The sequence below is a fragment of the Nanorana parkeri genome, unplaced genomic scaffold (assembly GCF_000935625.1).
Source record: "Nanorana parkeri isolate BGI_ZX_2015 unplaced genomic scaffold, ASM93562v1 scaffold1065, whole genome shotgun sequence".
Taxonomy (NCBI): domain Eukaryota; kingdom Metazoa; phylum Chordata; class Amphibia; order Anura; family Dicroglossidae; genus Nanorana; species Nanorana parkeri.
In genome coordinates this window covers 419116-445583 of record NW_017307333.1, presented here as the reverse complement: position 1 = coordinate 445583, position 26468 = coordinate 419116, and positions in this window count along the sequence as shown.

The following is a 26468-nucleotide window of genomic DNA, read 5'->3' as shown; positions in this document are numbered from 1 at the left end:
CTGAAATCACCCGTACATCGGCTTGCTTCGTGCGGCTTCGGGTCGGACGAACATGCTCTGCATGTTTGGCCGGCCCGAAGTGCAGAAGGAGTTCGACTACTCGCTACTGTTTGGCCTATTCTCATAGATGCCGAACAGCAGTGAGTGAATAGCTCGGCTATTCTGCTTGGTACCTCTGTGTTACCGAGCAGAATAAAAAAACGGTTTAAAAAGTAGTAAAAAATAAAATAGAAAACGATTGGGCGGAGCTAGCATTGACAGATAGCTCTGCCCAACTGTTTTCTATTGGCCAGGCGGTTCTGCTGCCGTCAGAATAAATAAAATTAAAAAATCACCATAGGAATGCATAGCTAGATTCCTATTAGCTATTTCACTTTGCAATAGCCAATAGCAAACTAGCTATTGCATCCGCCCTCTGCTGCTGTCAATCACTAGAGGGGACCTGATGGAGTACTTCAGGTCCCCTCTGCTGATTGACAGCAGCAGTGGGCGGGTGCAATAGCTAGTTTGCTATTGCAAATTGAAATAGCCAATAGGAATCTAGCTATGCATTCCTATGGTGATTTTTTTTTTATTCTGACGGCAGCCAACGGCTATGATGTCAGAAGAAAAGAAAACATAGCAGGGAAAGGTTTACTCTGCTCGATCAAGCAGAGTAAACCTTTCTGGGAGAAAGTGCTTCTCTCCCAGGCAGCTGGGAGCCGCTATCTAATAGCGGGAGACTCCCGTCCAGGAGAGTTGGGCTGTCTGGAGATCAGTGTCCCTGGTTACCTGCTTCTGATGTCACTGCACTGAGCTGAGCTGGACGAACAGGTTTTTTTATCGCTTTGCTGCCATTTGCCCTGCTGGTCTGATCCAGCAATACCCAATGTCTGTACTGTTTATATCATTGTGAGTACGCATTTTTTATTGAATAAATTGCATTTTATTGGACGTTACACACTATGTCCTTGTCCTTTTTCTCTTTCCACCTGGATTTATACTGGTACCTGTGATCTGAGGAGACCTTATCGCCTTTTCTGTGCATGGGCTTCCCTCCCCCATTAAGAAGGGAAAAAGCGCATTTGACCTAGCTCTGTAGGTCTACCTCCCCAGATGAGCACTCACTTGATGTCATCACTCACTTGGTGGAGGTGAAGGACTGCCTGCATTGTGTGAATATCCTTACCTGAGAGTTATATGCAGATTGGCTGCAAATCATCTGAAGGATTTTTTTTGCACAATCACCATTGTTTGCTTTTGTTTTTTCCTTGAGACTTTTTATTGTCTATATTGATTTTTTGTCTTTGTGTAAATATTGTCTATGCCTCATTTGTTTGAAGGCTCATATATGTGACTCACTTATATATGTTTCAATTTATTAGATATGTATGATTATTAGCTCGGCACAATATTGTTTTTCACATTTTTCAGATATTTAGTGTGCCGCCCCAATGGGGCATAGAATATGTTGTAGAAGTTAATATAGATAGAAGTTTTACATAGTGTGTTTGCCTATATATTTTCTCATAGCTAAATTCATGTGTTATCCTATGCTGCCATCTAGTGGCCTTTTGTTGTAATGTACATGTTTTTCTGTAATTATTCCTCATGTGACGATGTATTTTCCCCTAGTGTACGCCCCTTCCTGCTTCCTGTGTGCAGTACTTCCTGTGTCATGGCCACAGTTAAGAGCCACATGTAACAAGGACACACATGTAATCTGCACAGTACGTAAGAAAGGCATCATTTTCTGACCACACAATACTATAACCGTTCAACTGCTGTTCCTATCATCTGCTGTAACCCTGATTTTAAAGAATAAACACCTCTTTTGAATGAATCGGTATTGACGAGTTCAGCTATCTGACGAGGATTGTCCGCAGTGAGTATATCTGCTTATACAGGCCAGGCATAGAGGTCTCAGCAAGGGATATATCTCGCTATCACAACGATCGGAGTCAGAATATTTAGTTATATCCTTAGTGCTTGGTAGCTCTTATTTTCACATTACACTTACTGGCGCTGATCACCTTTATTGTTTATTTTTACCTGGTAACCAGTGACGCTGATCTGTCTGTGCAAGTGAATAGCCCATACAGCAGCCCTTCGGTTCTAGCCGAAGGATCAGCCGAAGCTACGGCTAGATCCTTCGGCAGTTTCGTGAATAGACCCCTTACTGTTAAAATGGCTCGTGTGTTGAAACACTGCCCCTCTGCAGTAGTCAAGAAGATGTGAGGCAATGATGTTCAATACACGAGTTGTTGGAAAGGTAAACATATTCCCTTTTCTTTCACAGGGTGTGCTTTCTGTATACGTGGCTCTGTAGGCAAAACATTACAAGCATTTATATAAAAATATCAATATATAATAAACACAAGGTCAGACTGAATGTTAAAAAATAGAATGATACATTAATTAATGTAGTTAATAGAGAAAAGAAGTATGTACAAAGACGAGAAACGTTTAGTCAAGTACATGACAGTTGTCATCACTAATGATGAGATTCCAGTTCACTGCTACCATGAGTTTATGGCAATCTTGTGGGTTCAAGACTCACAGTCTCAGCAAATATCTGTGCAGATTCCCCTGGGAGAATGTTTTAAACCATAATGCACTGTATGACATTTGACTCATGGCCAGCAGTCCTAGAAGTACTAGGATAAGCCAGTCCCCTTACTATAAGGAACGGGGGCACAGAGTAGCCATAGTGTCATTGAATTTGAAGTTGTTGTAGGGAGAGCTTAGCAAAAAATGGAAAACTGCATATGAAGAGGATAGTCAGTCAGGAAACTGTACTTTAATTCTGATTGCTAGCTTTTTGATCAATCAACCCATTTGCTGTTTTTTTTATTATTATTATTGGGGGCTTTTTAGGCTCTCATTTTATTTTGTTTTGGGCTTAGAGTGCAGTTTTTACTTGATGCTGACCATCTGTTCTTTAAGCTGTCTTTTATTGAAAGCCCGCTGCATGTTGATCTTTTATTCCCAATTAAAACCTGCTACTGGCCTGTTTCACACTGCTGTATCCCATGCAGTGTATTAGTTCTTCTAGTAAAACCACTGCCTGTGCTCTTTGCTTCTAGTACATTTAGATCTTGCCTTGCTATGTAAAATTGCTCCGTGCTGGCAAATTTTACACTGCTTTCATCTGCAGTCTCTTATTTCATAATAGGGTAGAGTTTGAAAGAAATTGGCCAGTGGCAAGACAGTTTTTTAGTGTGCACTTGGTTCACATAGACCGAGCGCAACATATTTGCTTTACAAGGCAGTTTTGCAGCCACAAAGAACTACTGGCCAATTTCTGTGCTGGTCAAAGTGGAACAAACAGGTGCTAATACTTCCTGAAAACAGTTTTTAATTATATTAAACAGATTATGATGCTGCTACTGTATGTAAGCCAAGCTAAAAAAAATCAATTCCATAGCCAAGTATGCAATGCCAGTGTACGCTGTCACTGAGACTGCGCCTAAAAGTCATACTGTTCCATAACAACATGTACAGCTTTAAGGCACCCCCCGGCATGTTATTAATAAATGTGTGTATTTTTAATGTTTCCTAAAAAAGACCCTGTGCTCTCTCTATGGTATTTCTTAAACTTATTTTGGTATTGGTATATGTCACCCCTGTCAGCACCCAGCTTCCCACGCATATGTTTTTTTTACAGTAGTTGTATATTAGTCCATAAATTGCAAGGATTTTACAAAATTCACCTCCATAGACATCAGTTGGATTTGCCTCTCAGTTCAGGTTTACCGAACCAGGACACTATCTGTATGGAGTATGCATTTTCTGGCTGTGCTTGTATGGGTTTCCTTCGGGTGCTCCAGTTTCCTCTCGCACTCCAAAGACATGCTAGAAGGTTAATTGTATCCTGTCTAAATTGGCCCCAGTATGTATGTACATGTATGCAGACATCTCAACTTAGGCCCTAACTTGTAAGCATCTTTGAGGGCAGGGATTGATGTGAATGAGCATCCATTGTCTGCAATAAATACATATTTTATTCCTAAGACAGGATAGTGTACAGGAATTTTTTCACATGCTGCCTACTTTAGTGTACATTTTACTGTTTGACAAGTCAGCTGGATTTTGGTTGTGCATAGTTGTTAGCACTTCTGCCTTGCAGCACTAGGGGTCCCCAGTTCAAATCCCAGTCAGGACACTATCTGCATGGAGTTTGCATATTCTTCTTGTGCTCCAGTTTCCTCTCACACTCCAAAGACATGCTGGAAGGTTAATTGTGTCCTGTCTAAATTTGCCCTGTGTACATGTGAGATAGGGACCTTGGATTGTAAGCTTCTTGAGGGCAGGGACTGATGTGAATGTAACATACTATGTAAATTGTTGGTGCTATATAAATACCAATAATAAATAAATAACAACAATTTTGAAATGCACATTCTTTAGAACATCTCATAGGAACAGGAAGACATAAAAGCCAATATTTCTCCTTTAAATCTTATATGAGATTTTAGTGAATGGGTTTACATATACTAGAGGGTAAATTGATTGTACTTTTTAAATTCCAGCTCTGTTGCATTGTTTGCTAGATAACTGATAGCCTTTGCTAGCTAAATTGTGTGGGAAATAAATACAGAAATGATTTACAATAAAAATTCTTAAAAAGCAGAATTCCCGGCAAATACAAATTAAACAATCAAATACAGTAATATTTAACTAGTTGTCTAATTAATATTGTGACTAGTTGTCACATTATCCCTCCCCTGTTATTACTGCCACAACTTTCTCTACTCTTTATTTTTTCTCTCCTCCTCAAGCTTCTCCAAGCTTTTTTCACCTCCCCAAGCTTCTCTCTCTTTTCCTCCACTAAACTCCTTCTACCCCTCCCACTTACTTCTCTCCCACTCCCTCCTTTTTTATTTCTCCCCCCCCCCCTTCCTACTCTCCACTTATTTATTTACCCTCCTCAACCTACACATTTTCTACACTCCATCCCCTAATCACCCAATTACCTTGCCTGGGTATATTGTTCTTTTATAGAATATACATTACACTATGATCCTACCAGCTCACCATCTCCGAACAACCTTAACTCTCTCTATTATGTTGCAGTCACAAATGCAAACTTACCGCCTTTTCTCCCTTAATGCCAACGCCCTAAACATTCCAGAAAAATAAGATCTCTAACATTATCCAATGCCAAAAAAAACCCCATAAAGCTCAGAAAGTCTCCCTGCAACAGACTTCTGTGAATATTGTTCCCAAATAATAGAGTTTTCCTAATCTGCTACATGCCCTAGAAAATATTTTCTCTAACCTAAATCGTTCTTCCATGCAACTATAATATTAGGAAGAGACTTTAAATATACCACAGAATCCTTCCTTGCACACACCTGATAATCTCTCAACTACCCCTTACAGAGTTTTAAAATGTATCAAAAAACACACTAATTTTCATCTTTAGATAAATGGTGTATGCTTCACTCACAGGACGAAGACTTTACTTTTTGATCTGGTGTCTTAATTAATCTCCCACAGCTCTCTCACAGCCAAGAAGAACTTAAAAGAGAACTATGATGTAAGTGTTTTTCCCATAGCGTCCTCCCATGACCCGAAGCTCAGTATATCGCGAGCTACAGCTTGCGGTATACTGAGACCGCCGCAGCCTGGACGGATCCTGACATTACTGTCAAGATCCACCCAGCTGCGTGAGTGACAGCTGGCTCTGCCTATCTAGAGGCAGAGCCAGCTGTGCCCGCCCCCTCCCCCGTTCATTCCTCCAGTCAGTGCTGGAGGATCGGAGTGGGGAGGGGGGAATCCCTGCAGGGAGCCGTGACTGAGAGTCACTGCTCTCTGCGGGGAGATGATCGAGAAGTGAGCGAGCGATGGTGTTAGCTCACTTTCTGATCTATTGAGATGACGTGTGACAGTTTCATTGTCACACGTTGGCTCAAATTATGAGGTTGAGTGATTTTCACTCACCTCATAGTTCTCCTTTAATTGAAAATATACTAATACATGATTTCGCAGAGAATATTATGAACACCACACAGACTTTCGTTTTGTGGGAAGCACATAAATGCACTCACAGGGGTGAGTTTATTCAATTAAATAATAAACTCAAGAAAATATCTGCACAACAAATTGATGATCTTACCAGCAGAAGTTCCCTCCTAGAGAAACAGAAGAAATAATTGGCCACTTCACACATCTCATTGCTTAACTAAGCCTGGGTGGAAATATTCCACCTATTAGAAATTACAGTTAGGACAGATATCTTCCTAAAAACTAAAATATGCCATGAACATGGGAAACAAATGTGGCAAGTACCTAGGAAAAGAACTGCCAAGCACATACATGAAATAAGAGACAGAAAAGGCAACAAATGTGCATCGCTGAGGCAATTTCCAAGTAATCCCAAGCTTTTTATTCTAAGCACTACCACATTCCTCTACAACACAAACCTGCATGTTTCTCATCGAACAAACCATACATTCCTCAACCTATTTTACAGAAGCTAGATCTGATAGAATCACAAGCTCCTAAGGCCCATACCATATGAAAAATGTGGTCAGTTATGGCCTGAATGATTTACAACTCAATATTATTAGAGAGTCTCTTCCATTTTAGTTCCACGCTTTAACTCTCTCATTTATGATTCTCATCTACCTCTATTCCCTTTAGAAAAACAAATTTTCCTCATACACAAACACAGAAAGGACCCTACTTGCTGCACCAATTAAAAGCCTCCTAACAAAGATCTGAAGATTTTCACAAATATTTTGGCAAATTGTCTATTGTCCTTTCTCTTTCACTTCATAGGTTTGGAGCAGAAGAGAAAGGCATGATAATATGAATATATCTATTAATGTTATACACCAAATTTGCAGACAATAATTCACCCATTTTTCCTTGATAGGGTAGCTTGGAACTATATGAAACAAATCTTGCTTACACAGGGCCTTCAATCATGTATAGTCACATGGATATTGTAAATGTATTCAAAGCCTGCAGAACATCGCTCTGCCAGGAAGGGGGTCTAAACACCTGGTCTTGAAGTGGTTAAGCAACCAAAATCCGATCTACAGCTCACTGCTGAACATTGCTCCCACCCACCCCATGGTTCAGTTTACCTTTATAGAGATACATCAGCACTTGACTTAAGGACAATTCAGCTGCCCAGCAGCTGTTATTCATTGACCATCCTCCCAGATCTCAATACTATCCTGCTTTAACCTCTTCCCTAACTCTTTCCTTTCATTGTTGCACCCGTTTCATACCTACTACTCCTGATTCACTTTACTGTCTCATACTTCCTCTGCACAGCATGCGTTCTCTACCATTGCTTCTCACAATTGTGGCTTCTCTGCTTAAACTGTATTTCCTTTACCCCCACTCTCCACCCCACAATATATATATTTCTCCTTCTCTCCTACCCTCTCCCTATTACTGCACTCATCACCTCCTGCTCATTCTGAATACACATGCTAGGGTTACCTCCAGGACACTTGGGCATGTTCGCTCATGTAAAACTCCCTCTCATCTCACTTCCCTCACACTACTCCTTCTCCTGACTTCAGGGGATATCTCACCCAATCCGGGCCCTCTCTTTTCTAATACTCTTCCTCCAAACCAGCACTGCCTTTCCTCTGGCAGCAGCTGCAATCCACGCACCCTGATTTCTATTCCCCTGCTTCCTAGAACCTGTCCTTCCTTCTCATGTGCCCTCTGGAATGCCCGCTCTGTCTGTAACAAACTCACTGCTGTCCATGATCTTCTTATCTCCAATTCCTTGGTTTCAGCTGTTACTGAAACCTGGCTTCAGGAATCCGACTCTGCCTCCCCTGCTGCCCTCTCCCATGGTGGCCTACATTGGACGCACTCACCCAGATCCAATGGACAGAAAGGAGGTGGAGTGGGAATCCTTCTATCCCCTCAATGCGCTTTTCAAGTTCTGCCTTCACCTCCCTCTCTATCCCTCTCCTCTTTTGAAACCCACTGCATTCGCCTATTCTCTCCAATTTCACTGAGGATTGCACCAGGACCAGTATCTCTCTTTCTGGATGACTTCTCTGCCTGGCTACCCTCCTTTCTCTCCTCAGAAATACCCACTATCATTCTTGGTGACTTTAACATTGCTACTAACATTAACACCCCAGCTTCTGCTCAATTTCTTAACCTAACCTCTTCTTTTGATCTAACACAATGGTCAAACACTCCTACTCACTCTAGTAACATACTAGATCTTGTTTTCTCCCACCTATGCACCCCTTGCAACCTCTCCAACACCCCTTTCCCCCTCTCAGACCACAACCTTGTCAGTTTCACCCTAACCCTATCCCCAACCCTGAATCCACCTACACGGCACACTGTCACCCGGAAAAACCTTCGCCACCTCGACCCCTCTCTTCTCTACTCTGCTTCTGACTACCTCTATGACAAAATCTCACCCCTGTCCTGACCTGACCTGGCAATTTCTGTATTCAACAGCTCACTTTCATCCTTCCTAGACACTTTGGCTCTCCTCACTACACACAGACTTAGACCACGTCCACTACAACACAACCGGGGCAAAAAAAAGAAACCAGACATCTAAAAAGACATAGTCGCGCTCTTGGAGACTGTGGCGAAAAACTAGATCTCTGCAAGATATCAGCTTGAATAAAGCTGCCCTCCTAAAATATAATTCCTTCCTCCGTGCTGCCAAACAGACTTATTTTGTTACTCTCATTAACACACTCTCATCCAAACCTCGTCAACTCTTTTCCACTTTTTAACTCTACTATGTCCCCCACCACCACCTACTAACTCGCTGATTGCCCAGAACATTGCCACTCATTTAAAAAACAAAATAGATACAATTCGGGATCAGATTGCCAATGTGCAGTCACCTTCCCCTATTCATGTTCCAGACCCACCATCACACTTGTTACTCTCCTCTTTTGACCCGGTCATCACAGAGGAGGTTACAAAGCCTCTGACACCCACCTCACCACTTGCCCCTTGGCAAGTGGTCCCTCACCACTACTTCGGTCACCCTCATACTCTATCCTATACTCTCTTACTCACATTTTCCATCTCTCACTCTCTACTGGAATCTTTCCCTCCCCTCTAAAGCATGCCCTGGTCACCCCAATACCCAAAAAACCATCAATGGACCCTACCGACCTTAACAATCTCAGACCAATCTCCTTACTCCCATTCACCTCCAAACTCATAGAACGCCTTCTCTACAGCTGCCTGAGCCGCCACCTCGCTGATAACAACCTTCTTGATTCATCCTATGGAACTCTCTACCCCAACCTGTCCATCTATCTCCCACACTGACTGCCTTTAGGCGATCCCTTAAGACTCATCTCTTCAGGGAAGCCTATCCCACCTCACCCTAACCACTGAACAATCACTTTCTCAAACAATCATCCCTGCGCAGAAACCTCTTCATGTATCACTTGCCCCTCCTTTTTAGATTGTAAGCCCTCACGGGCAGGGCCCTCCTTACCATCTTGTCTTGAATTGTATTGTGACTGTAATGTCTTCCTTATATTGTAAAGCGGTGTGCAAACTATTGGCGCTATATAAATCCTGTATAATAATAATAATAATAAAAAGTCCACAGCAAGAGATCAGACAAATCCCCCTCTTTCTCACTTTGTAATGCCACGTGGCAGGGTTGCCCCCTTTCCTGTATCATTTTTGATGCTTGAGTCCTTCCTTTGCATGATCAAATGGATTGCAACATTAAAGGACATCCAGAACATGATCATGAAATCTGTCAGACAGGTTTCCACTCCTAGAATAGAACCTGCCATACTAACAGCTCTCAAAGCACTTGGGAGTCTAGCACATTCCAAAATAAGGAGCTATAACTCTGTGTCCTTGCACACACCTTAAACTGGTGTTGCAACTCTTCTCAGAAAGAATGGGTGCAACCTGAGGAAAACACAATCAGTACATTTCTGCTCTGGGCCTCCAACAAACAGGCTAACTCACGTAATGACATTTCTCCACTTACATGTACTGTATGGCTGTATCTGAATTTCATAGAGTAGCTGTTTCAAACAAACTGACTACACCAGTTAGCCCTCTCAAACCATTATGGGATAACCCATACTTTCCTCCGGGTACACCATCCCAATTTATACCAATTGGCAATCAAACATCCCACTCCGAGTACAGGATTTCCTGATAAAATAACTTTCTTCCCAAAACTGGAATCAAGGGCCCTATTCCTTTTTGATTCCATCTCCAGGCAAAAAAACTATATAGTGAGCCACAAAAGGATCTTTAAAATCACACTCAGCCTTCCCCTCACTCATTTTCAAAATTGTATGCTCTTCTAAATACCTCTGCAATGTCAATTTTTGGCTTGAAGGGCTGGATGTACCATTAGCCACAGAAGACATGTGCCTATAGGCAGCAGACGCCTATAGGCAGCAGACGCAAAGAAGTGGCTTTTTTTCCAGCACACATTTTTTTACCTTCATCATTGGAAATACATTCAGCACAGTAACCTTGTATTTATGCATTGGGAAAAGCCATCTTAGAACCAATAGAACAAGGAAATGTTCTATGAAAAAAAGGTGATCCTAACATTAAGACTATATTTAGTAATCTAAGGCTTGCCACAGCAGACAGATGGAGGAGAAACAACTAAAGAAGCACAATTTCAGCAATAATCTTTCCCAAAGTCACCTATTAGATCGGTGAGTATCATTACTATAATTTCAGAAAGAAGGGTACTACATTGTGCACATGAAAGGTGCTTATAGCTATAAGTGAAAGATATAATATTTACGTGGGGCAATAAATTTACTTGTTTCCTGGAGCTCTGCTTTAATTTTAGGATAATTTGCATTATTTTCTTTATCACATCACATTATTTTACCAGTTATTTAATTGTGGTTTTTCTCTGGAAAGCACCAAACATAACAAATAGAGGATCTAAACATTCTTTAAAATGCCACTTCCTCATCCATATTTCACATTATGCTGCTGTGCCCCAACCACATAAGATAAACCTTTCATGCACAGATATAGAGAATTAATATAAAGAAATCTGTGTGTATCACCAATCCTTGTAAATGTGCTCTACTGGGGATGTTTAAGTTGTTACAGTGTCATAAATATATATTAATAAATGGATTTGGTTGAAATATGGTTTGTCAGTCTTTTCAACATATGCTGCAGTGCTGCTTTTTAACAAACGCTTTTGCATAAACATCCCAATGAACTCAGCATACAGACATCAGGGAAGATGAAAATAAAGCTGTGTAGCAATTTGCCCATTTTAAACAGCATATGCAGTTGGTGAAGAACATGCACTGTTTATTTACAGCAACATAAAGTGTGAGCTTCTAGAAAGAAAATAGCTGTGTGGCTGTGCCGACTCTGTCACATAAATATTTTATATCTCCTATACCTCTAGGGGCTGGTATTGGATGATATTGAGTCTGAACCAATAAATAATTTATGCTAAGTAGCAATTTAGTTGTTTGGCTTGGGGTAAAGGAATATAAGAAATTCATAAATAAAGTTGCCATTTTTGTATTCAAAGGTTAATTTATGTTTTTCTACAATTAACTAACATAGAGGCAAAAAAGGGAGAATAAACATATGACCATCCTTAGGTACAAACACATGATCATAAATTTGCTATATGTTAGAAAATGCTAAGGAACCATGCATCTAAAACCCTTAATTGCATTTATGTAACTTTTGTTACTTTATCTTGGTATAGTTTTTTTAAAAACAGATTTATAAAAAGAAGAACCCCACTAAACTCAATTTGCCTCTTAACTGACTAGCCATACGTGAATGGATTTGTGCAAGTCAGAGTTTGTAGCTTGACACAGATGCGTGAGGATAATAAATGACCGCAAACTACCATTATTTGCCTTATTTTGCTCCCTCATGTGCTTTTGTTGTGACATTGGCAGGCCTCCCCATAATTCCTAACATACCCTCAGCTCAACTAACCAGCTCCCTCAAGTAACCCATAAGCAGGATTAAAGTGCTCCTGACCATCAAACCTTTAATCTGCACATAAAAACTACAGTGGAAAGCACTAAAACAATATATCATTAAAGCTTTAACATCGCTCAGTGGTTAGCACTTCTGCCTTACAGAGCTGGGGTCCTTGGCTCAAATTGCATTCAGGACACTATCAGCATTGAGTTTGCAAGTTTCCCATGTGCCTGAGTGGGTTTCCTCCAGGTTTTCTGGTTTTCGCATACACCAACAAAAGACCTGCTGGTAGAATGAATTGGCTCCTGTCTAAATTGGCCCTAATATGTGTGTGTGCATGTGAGATAGAGACCTTAGGTTGTAAGCTCCTTGAGAGCAGAGACTCGTATTAATGAATAGTATGTGAAGTGCTGTACATTTATTCTGTAGCAGGACAATGACCCCAAACATGAAGAGACAGAAGGAATTGAGGCAGCCTACATCCACAGAGGATCTGTAATTAGTTCTCCAAGATGTTTGGAACAACCTACCTCCTGAGTTCCTTCAAAAACAGTGTGCAAGTGTACCCAGAAGAATTGATTCTGTTTTGAAGGCAAAGGGAGGTTGCACCAAATATTGATTTGATTCGGATTTCTCTTCTGTTGAGTTACTTTTCATTTTGTTAATTGATAAAAATAACTATTAACACCTTTATTTCTGAAAGCATTCTTACTTAAGTGAGTCAAAAATTATCCGCACTCTGGCAGTAGAATTTATTTTAATCAATTTTTAGAAGACAAATACATCATCATACAACATAGTCTCCTTGCTTTTCAATACAATTGTCCATCTTTCAACAAGCTTTCATATTCCTTCATGAAAAATTTTTTTAGGCTGAGCTGTGAGCCACAAATGCACCGCTGTCTTCACTTCTTCATCAGAGGTGAATCTTTGTCCTCGTAGGGCTGCTTCCTGATTTGCAAATGATTTGCCACATAATCCACTGTCACTCGTCTATTCGACAGAATCATTTCACGTGTACGCTCAATGTTGTCATCAGCCGTGGATGGGCGCCTGGCTCCTTCTTGATGGCTAACACTTGTGCGACCTTCCTTGAACTTCTCTATCCATTTATATACACTTCTTCATGACAAAACACTTTCTCTATACTACGTCTCTATACTGCGCACAAAGTCTTCAATAAAGAACAGCACCAGGCACACCCTCAGACCACAAAAACAAATCACTGCACGCTGCTCTTCTTTCTTGCAAATCACAAGTGGGGCATCAATTTTTTCTCATACTGCAGTTACAATTCAACTGACATAACACCAGTGTATATATATATACTGTATCTATATATTAGGGATGCACCAATACCATTTTTCCAGACCAAGTACAAGTACTGATACTTGTCCAAGTACTCACAGATACAATTACTGATACATTTTTGTTTAGTGCCATGTCACAGTTTTTCTAAAACAATACAGATCAATGATTTCAGGACAATGGTGGAGCAACAGGGCCCAACCCTGGTAGTTCTTGTGAAAATGACAAGTATCGACACTTGTATCTGAAGATCCCTATTCTACAGTATAGCTACATCTATTACATCACCAGATTTACTGATGCCAATGAGGTATACTAGGGTACTTGGATTGCCTGTCTGCAGAGCTCTTTGTTTGGTGTTCTCCTGAACCGAAGGGGTCCTGGGGCCGAAGCCAGCCGAAGGATCGGCCGAAGCTACGGCCAGATCCTTCGGCAGCTTTGTGAATAGACCCCATAGACTTGCCATTGCTTGTCAATAATTGACCAGAAGTATGCATGACAGTGCTGGTTTAGAATTATATAGATCATCTTTGAAGTAACGTTTGTACATACTGACTCTTTGTTGACTCAATTTTTGTGCACTGGCAAAGTACTGCATTGTATAGTTGCAGAAAGCATAGAGACCACATAAATACACTGAGTGGCCAGATTATTAGGACCACCCCATCAGTACTTCCTTGGGCCACGAGATGACTTTGTTGGGCCGTCTCGTGACTCCACGAGATGTTGAAAGGTGATGCGAGGAATCTGACACTGCACTGTTGCCCTTCTATTGTCTTCTACCAGTCTTGCCACTCTCCGTTCTGCCCTAACATTGGCTAGTCACAATTTGCACGTTCAGACCCAGATTTTCGGCTGACAGTCCAGTCTTTAAACAATTTAACAACAGCTGCTCTTGAACATTTAACAAATTCTGCTGTTTTGCTGATACTCGCTCCATGGCTTGAGCGCCAACAATCATCCCTCGTTCAAAGGCTGTTAAATCGCGTTGTTTACCCATATCTTCAGAAAAAAAATCACTTTTACTGTCATGGTAAACAACCTGCTTCCCTATTTATAATGGTCTGGCCCTCTAGCAACTTAAGCGCGAAATTATAGCTAATTTGCCTACAAACGTCAGGTGGTCATAATAATCTGGCCACTCAGTGTATATACCATTGATGGGTGGCACTGATTATTTCATGCCAGCAAATTATGTTCATTTAAAACTGAAAGAATTCCCCTTTTTTCCCCCTTCTTTTACAACAACAATACAACAAGAACAAACATAGTGTGCTCTTTCCATTGTCTTTCCCTTTTCCAACAGTTTTAACCGTACCCCAGTGTATACTAAGCTCCCATATACATGCTAGTGTCCAGCAGCCCCGCTCCTAATGTCAAGCCCCGGGAGTATTAGCCCCGCCCACCTGTCACTTTTTTCTTTTTTAAACCGGCGGATTCCCGCCACTGCCTATTGTTCCACTTGAGCTTGAAAACGCGTCGCTCTTGTTCTCCTTCACCCACTACATCCCCGTCCCTTCACTGACCCGATCACCCGGGATCTGTCAGCTGCGCCTGCACACCGACTCCTGCACACCGTCCTCAGCACACCTGACCTAGACCGAGTGCCGTCAATTCTAACCGCGGCCACAGCAGCTAACTCTGGGCTCGTTACCGCTGGGTCCCTCCTGGTTCTCCCTTTCTCAGCGACACCACGGACAGAGTCCCCTCTCTCCATTCACAGTATCCCTCCCTGATAGGCGAACCTCCTCAAGTAGCAAATCAACAAGACACCACAAGAGTCTCGGTCCTCCGCACAGGCCGCCCATCTCCTGATCCCTGGTTTCACATGTAAGTACTATTACATTGATTCTCTGCCATTAATTACATATCAGTAAATTGAGTTTCTAATATATATATCCTACATATAAGCACCATTACATTGATTTTCTGCCATTAATTCTTTATCAGCACATTGAGTCTCTGCGATAGACATCCCAGTCTATGAATGAATCCCATACATGAATGAATGACTAGTGCTGTTGGGGACAGTACAGCTTATGACATAGCCCAGACAGGTAAGCATTCCTTTATTAAAGCTCACTCAGCTGTGTGTTGTGCTGTGTGTTTACAAGCAGCCCTAGGAAATAGATCACATAGCCCTGCAGCACTGAGTGAGCTTTAGTGAATAAACGTTTAGTGCTGTCGGTGCTGTGTCACACAGTGTACTGGCCCGAAGAGGACTAGGAGGGTTATACACAAAGCTGTCGAAGGCAGCCGAGTGAATAACCGACCTGAAGTGAAGTGAGCTGTTCGGGTATTCATCTCAGGCTTATATGTCTGATTTCAGCCGTACATTGGCTGAAATCAGGCGTACATCAGCTTGCTGCGGCTGGCTCCAGCTCGGCTGAACATGCAAAGCATGTTCGGCTGAGCCGTGGTGCAGAAGACGTTGGACTCAGCCGATCCAACATTTGGATCGGCTGACCTGAACCTACGGCAGTTGAGTGGAGTGACTAGGCGGCATCCGGCTCGCCTATTCTGCTCGGTTCCTCCGAGAAGACTAGCAAAACAGTGTAAAAAGTTGGGGGGGGAAAGTGAAAAAAAACGTTTACATATATTAAAAAAAGATCAATGTTCAAAAATAATTAAAAATGTCCCAAAATAATAGAACAAAATTAAAGATTATTGAAAAAAATTTGAAAAAAGAAAGAAACCATTGGGTGGAGCTAGCAGTGACAGCTAGCCCTTCCCAAATGTTTCCTATTGGCCAGGACCTGCTAGAGCCTTCTAGCAGGTCCCGGCCAATGAATAACAACTGGTAACCTGGGGAAGCTGATCTATCATTGCAACTGGGCAGAGCCAGCTGTGAGATCATGGCTGGCTATGCCCAGCTGTCAATTGTGAGGCCCGTTTCGGGGGTTCACTTCGGCTCAGTCAAGCCGAAGCATATGCCTTCGGCTCGGCTGAGCCACTCGGCCAGTTCGGGAGCTTTACGGGCTATAGTGAATAGCTATACTAACCGAAGTACTGAACCGAAGGGCTCCGGTGGCCGAAGCTAGCCGAAGAATCAGCTGCAGCTACTGCTGATCCTTCGGTTAGATTTGTGAATAACCCTCTAATTGTTCATTCATAAATGATTACTCATCAATGCAGGTGATCTATCTGTATACAGCTTCTAAACACAGCAGATAGATTACTGATTAATCTCTTATGAAGGGCAACACTGGTCTCCGGAGTGGTTCCCTGCTGCCAAAGACCAGTGGTGTCACTCCCATCTCCTTGCTAGCAATGTGGTTGAACAGAGAAGTTTAAACTGCCCAACCACACTGCTTGGCCACAGCAGGATGGATTTGAATGGGACCAAGTGCTACATGCACTTGGTCACCAAGCAGATTAAATACAAAAAATAAACATTTTAATAAGAGTTTAAAAAGGATGGAACATAGTATTCAATTTTGCTGAAATTATGTTTTCTGAATACTATATAAAAATGCTTGGTATAATATTTAATACAGGCAGTTGCTACCCCTTGTTATAAAACTTTATTGACATATGTACAAAGAATGTAATTTGCTTCAAGCCCAACTGCGCCCAACAGGTTTGATTGTGTTTTGGATAAAGTGGAAAAGAGTTAAAGTCTCTGTTATGTATTTACTGCTATCTGTCAATCTAATGGGCATACAGATAAAAACATTTTTAGTGGATAGAGGAAGTTTTTTTTTTACTTCTGACATTGCAGTTAATTTTTCAAAGGAGAAGTGTCTGTTCACTTTATCAAGGGAATTATTATAAACATTTTGAACCTGTGTTCACATTAAAAAACCCATGCATATGTAAGGAAAATTAAACACAGGATTTTTCTATCACATAATTAGTTGATTGATGTGAACTTGCTGTTTTTGTTATTAATATATTGTTTAGGAAAAAAATTAAGACCTTATTAAAAAATATACGTACTTGATTTGAAAGCTGTTGGAGAATGGTTGAAAATGCAGTTATACTGTCAGAACAAACAATATTGTTAGTAAATGTATTTTTTTCTCCTCTGGGCTCCATTTCAATCTTCCTTTTCTACTTTCATTGTACCCCAATACAAAATGAAATATTTGGTTTGCCAAGCATCTGTAGGCTTGTTCAAATGCCTGGAGATGGGTAAAACAGACCGATCAATAAAACAAACCTCCAGTGCATTGCAGTGGCTTCAAGTGATCTCCCCTCTGACTGTTCAGGACCTAGCAAGTCAATAACCTATTACTATCTTACTCTGCTGGGGTCAGATCTCAACGAGGAACACAGGTCTTTTTAAGCCTTACAATCTATTTTGTAGTTATATAAAAAGGACAGTTTGGATCCATTACATTGAAGAGAATTCTATCAATTCTCTAGTAAATGAACACAATGTTTTGTTCCTTAAATTCATTTTACATAGACTACTGTTTATTCAAATTATGTGGGCTAATTTATTTGCTTTATTTCCAAAATGTTGTATATACAGTATATCTAATATACAGTGTGTATATATAATATATATAGTATTAGTTTACCTTTAATATTATTCCTATTTACCCTGTATTATATAGTGGCTAATATTTTACTGTGTATTGCTCAGAGTCATAAAATAAAAAATTATTGTTTAGACAATTCTCTCCAGTGTTGGTAAATATTTCCTTTTTCCGGCTGATTGACTTAAAAGAGAACTATGGGGTAAGTGTTTTTCCCCATAGTTCTCTTAACCTCCCTGGCGGTATTCCTGAGTGTGGCTCTGGGTTAATTTTCAGTACCAATAGTGGTACCCCCGAGCCACACTCGGGATTGCACAAAAGTGTCACTTACCTTGTCCCTACAAGCCCGCGGTGTCCTCTGCTGTGTGCGCCCAGCCGATGCCGGCATCTGACTTTTGGTTTCTTTTGCGGCATCACAGCGGGGGGCGGAGCCGACGGGAAATTCAAAAGTGAAAACATGCGATATACACAGAATACACACAATACAATGTAATCTGCTATGATTTACATTACTGTATCAAATCATTTCACTTCAATTTTGTCCAGTGCCCTGCCTGCACTTTTACTGTTCTTTCTGCCTGGAAACTTGAGAACGTCCATGGCATCCAAAAAAGCGTACCTTTAGGTCAAAAGCGGGTTTAGACCAGGTAGAAAACAGCGATAGTAAATTAGAACTACTTGCAGAATTGAGCGATAGCGATTTGTTGGGAAATTCGTCATTAGACACTGAAAGTGACGACAGCGATGATTCTGCGACCGAGCTCAGTGATGTGCAAACTTGGTACTCTAGTGACTGTGGTACGGATCAGGCAGCGCCCCCAGAATTCCCATTTACTGGACCATTTTTTTATTATTATATTTTTTTATAATTATTTATCATATTATAATTTCTTATAATTATTTATTATATTATCATTTTTTTATTTGGTGTTTCAAACTTTATCATATCAGGGATGTCTACTAGACAAAAATTTCCATGAAACAATGTACCGCTTTGGCATGCAAAAATACTGCATAATCAGACCGCCAGGGAAGTTAAGGGTCACAGGAGGACATATATTAGTGTCCTCCCGTGACCCAAAGATCAGTATATTGTGAGATACAGCTCGGGGTATACTGAGAGTACTGTAGCAGGGACAGAACCTGACAATGTTGTTGAGATCCACCCAGCTGCGTGAATGACAGCTGGCTCTGTCTATCTAGAGGCTGAGCCAGCTGTGCCCGCCCCCTCTCACGTCCATTCCTCCAGTCAGCAATGGAGGATGGGAGAGGGGAGGGGGGGGAATCCCCGCAGGGAGCCATGACTGACAGTTGCTGCTCTCTGCAGGGAGATGATCGAGAAAGTCAGCGAGCGATGGTAGGTGTTCGCTCACTTCTCGATCTCTTGAGCCGAGCTGTGACAGTTTCATTGTCACACGTCGGCTCGAACTATGAGGATCAGTGATTTTCACTTACCTCATAGTTCTCCTTTAGGCCCCGTTCACATTGAGCGATTTATCGCGCGATTTTTGTAGCGATATCGCTCATATTTCCGCACTATATCGCTCTATGTAGCTTCACCAATACATTTCAATGTAGCTGTTCACATCTCGTCGCTCAATGTCGCTCAATATCGCTCAATATCGCTTGTAGCTCGTCGCTGGTAGCTTGTCGCTTCTACATGACCCTTTTTTAGAGCGATTTTGAGCGATATTGCTCCTGATTGCATACAGCCCAATAGGAAGAAGTCGCGCGATGTCGCGCGACACGTCGCTCAACGTCGCTCAATGTCGCTCGTCGCTCAATGTCGCTCAAAGTAGCGCGATTTCCATGTCGCTCAGTGTGAATGGGGTCTTAAGGAAAGATCTTCTGCTAAAAAGATCACTTTCCAGCTACATGGCTAAGGTAAAATAGGGTACATTTTTTTGCCTTTAAAATTGCAATCTTCTATTGTGATCAGCACATTATTAGGCATATTTATCCCTTCAGCACACCCACTATTTGAAAAGTTCCATTACCTAATAGTCGTGCTTTAACAGTAAAATATGGTATAGTTTCCTAGGGGAAATAATTTTTAAGTAAATCAATCAATAATATAAACATGCTAATGTAACGCTTGGGTGGATGTCACGTAAAATTATCCCTACCTTGCAGCCACTACATACCCATACTGTGGAAGCACCTAGGACACACTTGAGCCTCTGCTAGATTTTCTTCAATCTTTAGTTAAAACCAGACACATTGCCTTCTCAAAGAGGATCATTGAACTGTGCATGGGCACTGATAAAACAAGGGGCAATGAGAAAAGAAAAGTTGGAAAGAGTCCCCTTTGTACAAAGATATAATAGAGCATCAAAGCTTATACACAAAGCAAACATGTAACATCAGCATACTGCAATCTAACAGAGAGCTACCCTCTAAAATCCAAAATGCACTGTTATAGGTATACAAATGCAGTAAAACGTTGGGATTACCTAGTTCAAGCAGACCCTATATCCAAATATGCAAAACACCTATGCACATTGCACATGTCACACAATACAGGTTTTTACATTCCATAATTGTAATACATGTAATGAATTGATTTGTGGGGACCACTTTACACATCCCCACAATGGCACCAGATACAAGATCTGTAGTTACTATAATTGTAACACCAACTTTTGTGTATATACATCCTGAAATACTCCTGTGCTCTGGTATAAGTGGGTAAAAGGACAAGTCCATATAAAAGATGCTTTCGGAAACATAGGAGTGATATAAGGGTAGCTATTGCTAAAGCACAACAAGGAGAAAGCACTGATTACAGCAAAGCAGTAGCTGTGCATTTTGTGGAACAAAAAACCAAACAAATGAATTAAGAGGGTTGGTGACTAAACATGTACAGGAAATGACCAGGGGAGGTGACAGGAGTGGCCAGCTGCAGAGAAGTTCTGGCTCTATACACTGGAAAAAATATCCTTAAAAGACTGCTAAAGGCCTGAACATGAATTTAACATTTACATATTTCATTGATGAGAGGTAGTGTATTGACACTACCCAGGCTAGGGATAGCTTCACCTATCCCCTTATAAGGCTAGAGGAACTGACACCATCCTATGGCTTGGCACTAGCACATTGCACCATTAGTATTTCTGATGCACAACACATTGTTCACCACAGAGACAGTAATTTACCACCTTAACGGGAGCCTCTCTTCCACAATGATTTTCCTTGGCAGCAACATTTCTGATTTTCCTCAGAGATCATTAATATGTAATGTCCCAATACTATTTGGGAACATCCATGACTACAGCACTCGGGATCTCCCCTAGGGTGCATGAATACACCTTCAAGTTTATTTGCGATTGCCAATGACAACAGCTCTAATTTTCTTAAGCAGAAGTCACCTAATTTAATTCATATGCTTGTAATTGCCCATAGCAACAGACAGTTGTCCAAGCCTACAATACTCATGATCTCCATAAGCAGGGACCAACACATCTTGACTGCTAAAGGCAACAGCACCAATATTCATGCATACAATAGTAATTTACCATAACAACAGCATGAACATCTATGAGTGTAGTCGACTGTAGCTATAAAACGCATGATCTCCACTAGGGGGCTCCAATGTGTCTCTAAATATGTCTGTGATTGCCAGAGACAACAACACTAATGCTTTTCATCATAGGTCACTTAGCATATTGGATTGATGTGATTGCCCATGACAATAGATTGAACATCTGTGAGTGCAATTGTCTGTAGCTATAACATTGATCAACAACAATATGAATGACATCTGCCTGGGGTCATTTATATTTCAGATTTTTATATCACACTAAAGCACACAGGTGATATTGCATTATGGACTACCAATGGAGAGCATCATGCCCAGTTGTTACAAGGTTTACTGTTGCCATGGGTTACTCCAAGTTTGCCTATCATCAGGGCATACTCCATTTTTAGTTCTCACTCCAATTCTGCCTGTTGCCATGGAATACTCCAGCCTCAGTGCCCACCTAAGGAAAGGGATTACATGAGAGAGACCAGGAGATGTATTGTCAATTTGAAGCTCAGCCTGCAGATATAGAGGCTACTACTAGAGAGCCCACATAGATCCAGAAATACGCAGTAAGCTTCCAGACTGTCAAACCTGGGCATGTGCAGTGAATCCCTATGATGCCAGTGTTCCAAGATGTGAGAATGGGAGGTTCCACCCACCAACAACAGGGAACATCTGATAGGTTGACATCTTACACACCTCCCTCCTGAGCCGCAGCACACTGCATACTGATCAGCAACACTATCATTCCTCTAGACCACCAGGACATTCTAACAAGAACATGGAGGTGATTCACGTAGAAGGGATCTACTTACATAAGTATAAAGTAGTTTTTATTATTAAACATTTCTTGTATGTGTCCTCTTGAATGTGTTCTGGTGGTAATATGACATCATAATGACCTCAGGGGGTGGTGTTCTCTCATTTTTTGCATTTTTATGACTATTCACATTGGGTATATATTGTTGTACAGCATAGTCGTGATATGACACTTTGCCTGATGAAGGGACCCTGCGTGATTCCGAAACGTGGCAATCTTATGCTGCAAACCCATCAATAAAGTTGAGATTCTGAAGTTCTGTATCTTTTGACATACAAATGGCCACAACCTGGAGAATCTACAAAACCTTTTAAAATTACAGTCTTCAACATACAGACAACAAATATGCAAAATATGAGAATTGCACCTAAAAAACTGTTAAATATGACAATAAAAACAAAAAATGTGTACTCACAGAAGATATAGTACAACAGCAACAGTCTCAGTTACATACATTTGTACGTGCGAAAGCCACCCAGCACCCACAAAGCACTTGTACTAATTGGGAGATTCTTAATACATAATGTCCATACACATTTTATTAAAGCTGACAAAGAAAGTGCTAAGTGTCTCTTTTATAAAGTAATGAAAAAGAAGTCTGTAAGTTTTAACTCAAAGTGTGCATTTTTCTTATATGTATATGTATTAAAATATATTTTTTGTAATCCCTATTAGTGGAATACATTTTTTTTGCCTTTGGCTTTCATGGCAAGAAAGAACTGCAAGTTACAGTACAAATAGAAATGTCTTTTACCACCAAGACAGAACTACACTTATTTCACCCTCCTCTGCAAATTATTGAGCTGGCATGTGTATTTAGAGGACTCTGAAAAAGACATTACCAAATAATAAGACCCTGCAGCTACTTGAAAAAAAAAAGAGGCACTAAAAGAGCTTTTGAGGGGAAATTTACAGCAATCAGTCTCCTCTTGGTGAATATGTGATGTGTGCCATTGACAACATTCCTATTAATTCCCACTTGTCTTTTATAGCCAGACACCAACCTCATTTCTGCTCTTATTGTGCTCACTAAGAGTGTGCAGAATTTGTGTCTGGCATGCTTCATCTTTAAAACACAATATAATTGTCTGTCAGGGCTGACACTGTATTAAGTTTTGCCTTCCTTCGTTTAGTTAAATTTATGACAAAATGTATACTATTATGAATAAATGAGCAATTAACGTGCATGTGTGATAGGGATACATTTACAGAAAAAAAAGCTTCCTTTCAATGGCAAGACAGATATAACTTATTGTAGAATGTATGTAGAGATTTCCCACAGTGTTTTGCTAGAACTAAAAATGAGCCCTGGAAGAAGCCTTACTCATTGATGATGTTTAAGGTTTACCACCTAATCCAGTGCCTTACCGTGCTGGACACTTACTAAATTGTGCCTTAGTCTACTGGACAAGTACAAGATAGTTCTAAGCATTGGTGACAGTTTCTGTTTTATTAAACATGGATGCTCATGAATGAGCAGCCTATAGGAGCTCACAGCAGACCTTTAAAAGTTTGAAACCCTCTTTCTGTAGAATGTCGGGATTGCCAAATTACCAATTTGAGCTAGTCTTTCTGTACAATTTTTTTTCCACCTTCAGGGTTTAAAGCTGTCAATAGTGATTAAGGACTTGCTCACACCAGATAGGTTGAACTGCATTGTTCAGCATTGACCAGCACAGGCTCAGCACAGCACATAGAAAATTGTTCTCCCTGTGCTCTGTTCACACCATTCATGTGTGGTGGTATGTGGTGCATAAAAATGCAGCATGTCTGTGTTTTTACGCAATGCATGTCACCACATGTCTATAAGGTACAGCATTACACAACAGGCTGTGGTGCATGAATTTGAGTGCAAACATTTAAAAAATGAAAAACAATGCATTGCATCACTCCTACACAATGCACATCAGCATGTGCTTGATATACAGAACCTAACTCCTTTTAACAACCCTTCAACAAAATGTATATTCTAGGGTTGCACAGATACTTTTCGAGTACCAGTGTAGATACTTGGCATTTTCATGAGAACTACCAGGGTTGCAGAGGTTGCAACTGGGACCAGGCTCTGGCACTCCACCACTGTCCTGAAATCATTAGTCTGTATTGTTTTAGAAAAACTGTCACATGACAATAAACAAAAATGTATCAGTACTCATACTTGTAAGTACTCGGCAAGTACCAGTACTCGTACTCGCAAAACTGGTATCCGTGCATCCCTTTATTTATATTTATAAAAACAAAATCGTACATTAAAACAGAGATGTACAAATCCCAGGAGCTCTGTGTGCTCCTTACAGATGACAGCTGCCTCCTAATTTTTGAATTTGTCTCTAGTGTAGTCTTGGAGCTCAAAAGTATCGGTACATGTACTTGTACTTGTACCGAGTACTGTACTTGGTATCTGTGCAACCCTAGTATATTCCCTTTGCTTGTGTGTAGAAATTATAGGACTAATACCAATAACTTCAAAGTCGTGGCTAAGGATCTGCTTGTGGCTTTCAGCCTTCTTAAACCATATTTAAACCCAAGTATGAAAATGCTGCAGCTTACTAGTCCTTGGATGTGGTGGCTGCATTTGATTCTCGTGTATTAGGCCTTTTTTTTCTATATTTTCACTTGGCAATCCTGCCAGTAACACACTTAGGATAACTACACTCCTCCTCCACTGTATCTATGCAGGGGAAATGTAGCCATCTTTATACAGCAGCACTGTCAACCTCAACAGTGCGTAGTGCTTGATGGATTAGCAGGTATATAGTGCTTTAGGAGACTGCACAGGTTTTCAGTATTTTTATTTCCTGCTGGTGGATAGGACAGGCACCCTGGGGGAAACAGAACAGAGTGCGAAGAGAACTGGTATTGGCTTCAGAGCAGCCTATGTAAGAGCTGAGCCATAGGGCTACAAAGACTCAAATACAAATACAGGAATAATGTTAACAAACAAGGGAGAGTAGAACTACCACTCCCACATTGCCTAGGAGGAGGAAAGGAAGGACTTGAGATTGCAGAGAACTCTCAATCTCAGACACATGGAGATCACAGGGACAGACAGAAGAGCTGGGCTGTATTCTGGGAGGGAGAAGCAGGAGAGGATCTCTAGCTTGCTGATGCTAGAGAGAGACTTTCTGTGACTTCTTGCAAAGGATATACTTTCTGTTCTGGTGGACTGAGTTTCTAGAGAGAGGCTAACTGCATGTATCTGCTTGCTATTACATCAGTACTGGTTTTCAAGGGGATAAAACAGTACCAAGAGTGGTGTTGCTCATCTGCCTGCTGTGTGCTTGGACTGGATTGAGAGGGTTTGCTGCTGCTGTATGATGATTATCCAAAGACACTGCAACTGCCTTGAGTAAGACGGATACTCTATTTGTCCAGGAGGTCTGTCTGGAGAATTGCTGGAAGCTTGTTTGAGAGGGGGGAACCCTTTCGCTGGCCTGCATGGGATCATCTGGGATTCAGGGATTATCTACTGTAGTGAGATGCTTCCAAACCATTGATGCTTTAATACCTGTTTTTTTGAGAAAGTAAACTCTGCCCCAATGGAATTACCGGGAAACCACTTTCTTTGGGAACCTCTAATCACATTATCAGCTCATTAAAGCTTCGTTTAGAGCACTCTAACTAAGGGCACCAATGCCAGCAGAACTTTATATAGTACTACTGACCAGTAGTCTAGAGAGGGCTATCTAGCTGCCATTAGTAAGGTAACTCACCTTTCCATTATAGTCATCTTTACTGACAGATAGAACTTTACACTCTGTTATTCGGTTGCTATTATTCATTGATATTGTACCTGTTTTGCTAATTCTATTCACTGTGTTACTGACAATTATAAGCTTCCTTGTGAGTGTGACATGATTTGTCTCAATCCCCTGACTGCCATTTTTTCTGAACATCTTAGCCTGGTAATGGAAGTTAAAAAATAACAGGGTTACTGGCAGGATCAAGGTAATACATCTATTTTACAGGGGAAAAAATAAGAACTGCTGCGTTAATTCTAGCAAAAGACTGGATTATATTGTTCCATTTTTATTTTGCTTTCAGTTCTATTTTAAGTGTTGCTTAGAATATACTCTTTGCAGGTGTTTCATTTCTTTTATGTAAGAGGTTGCTGCACCATAAGCATTTTTAAAAAAAAAGTTTTTTTTTTTCTGGAAGTCAAATACAGCTTTTGACACTTGCTTGGCCTACAAGACTCTGCACTCTCATGGTTCACCTCCTACCTATCTAAGTGCTCCTTTAGTGTCACTTACAAATCTACCTCCTCCTCTCCTCTTCCTTTTTTTGGAGACCCCAAGGCTCTGACCTCGGACCTCTTCTCTATCTACACCTCCTCCTTTGGTCACTTAATAAACTCCCATGGCTTCCAATATAATCTCTATGCTGTTGACACTCAAATACTGTATATCCTTCCACTCCATAGCTC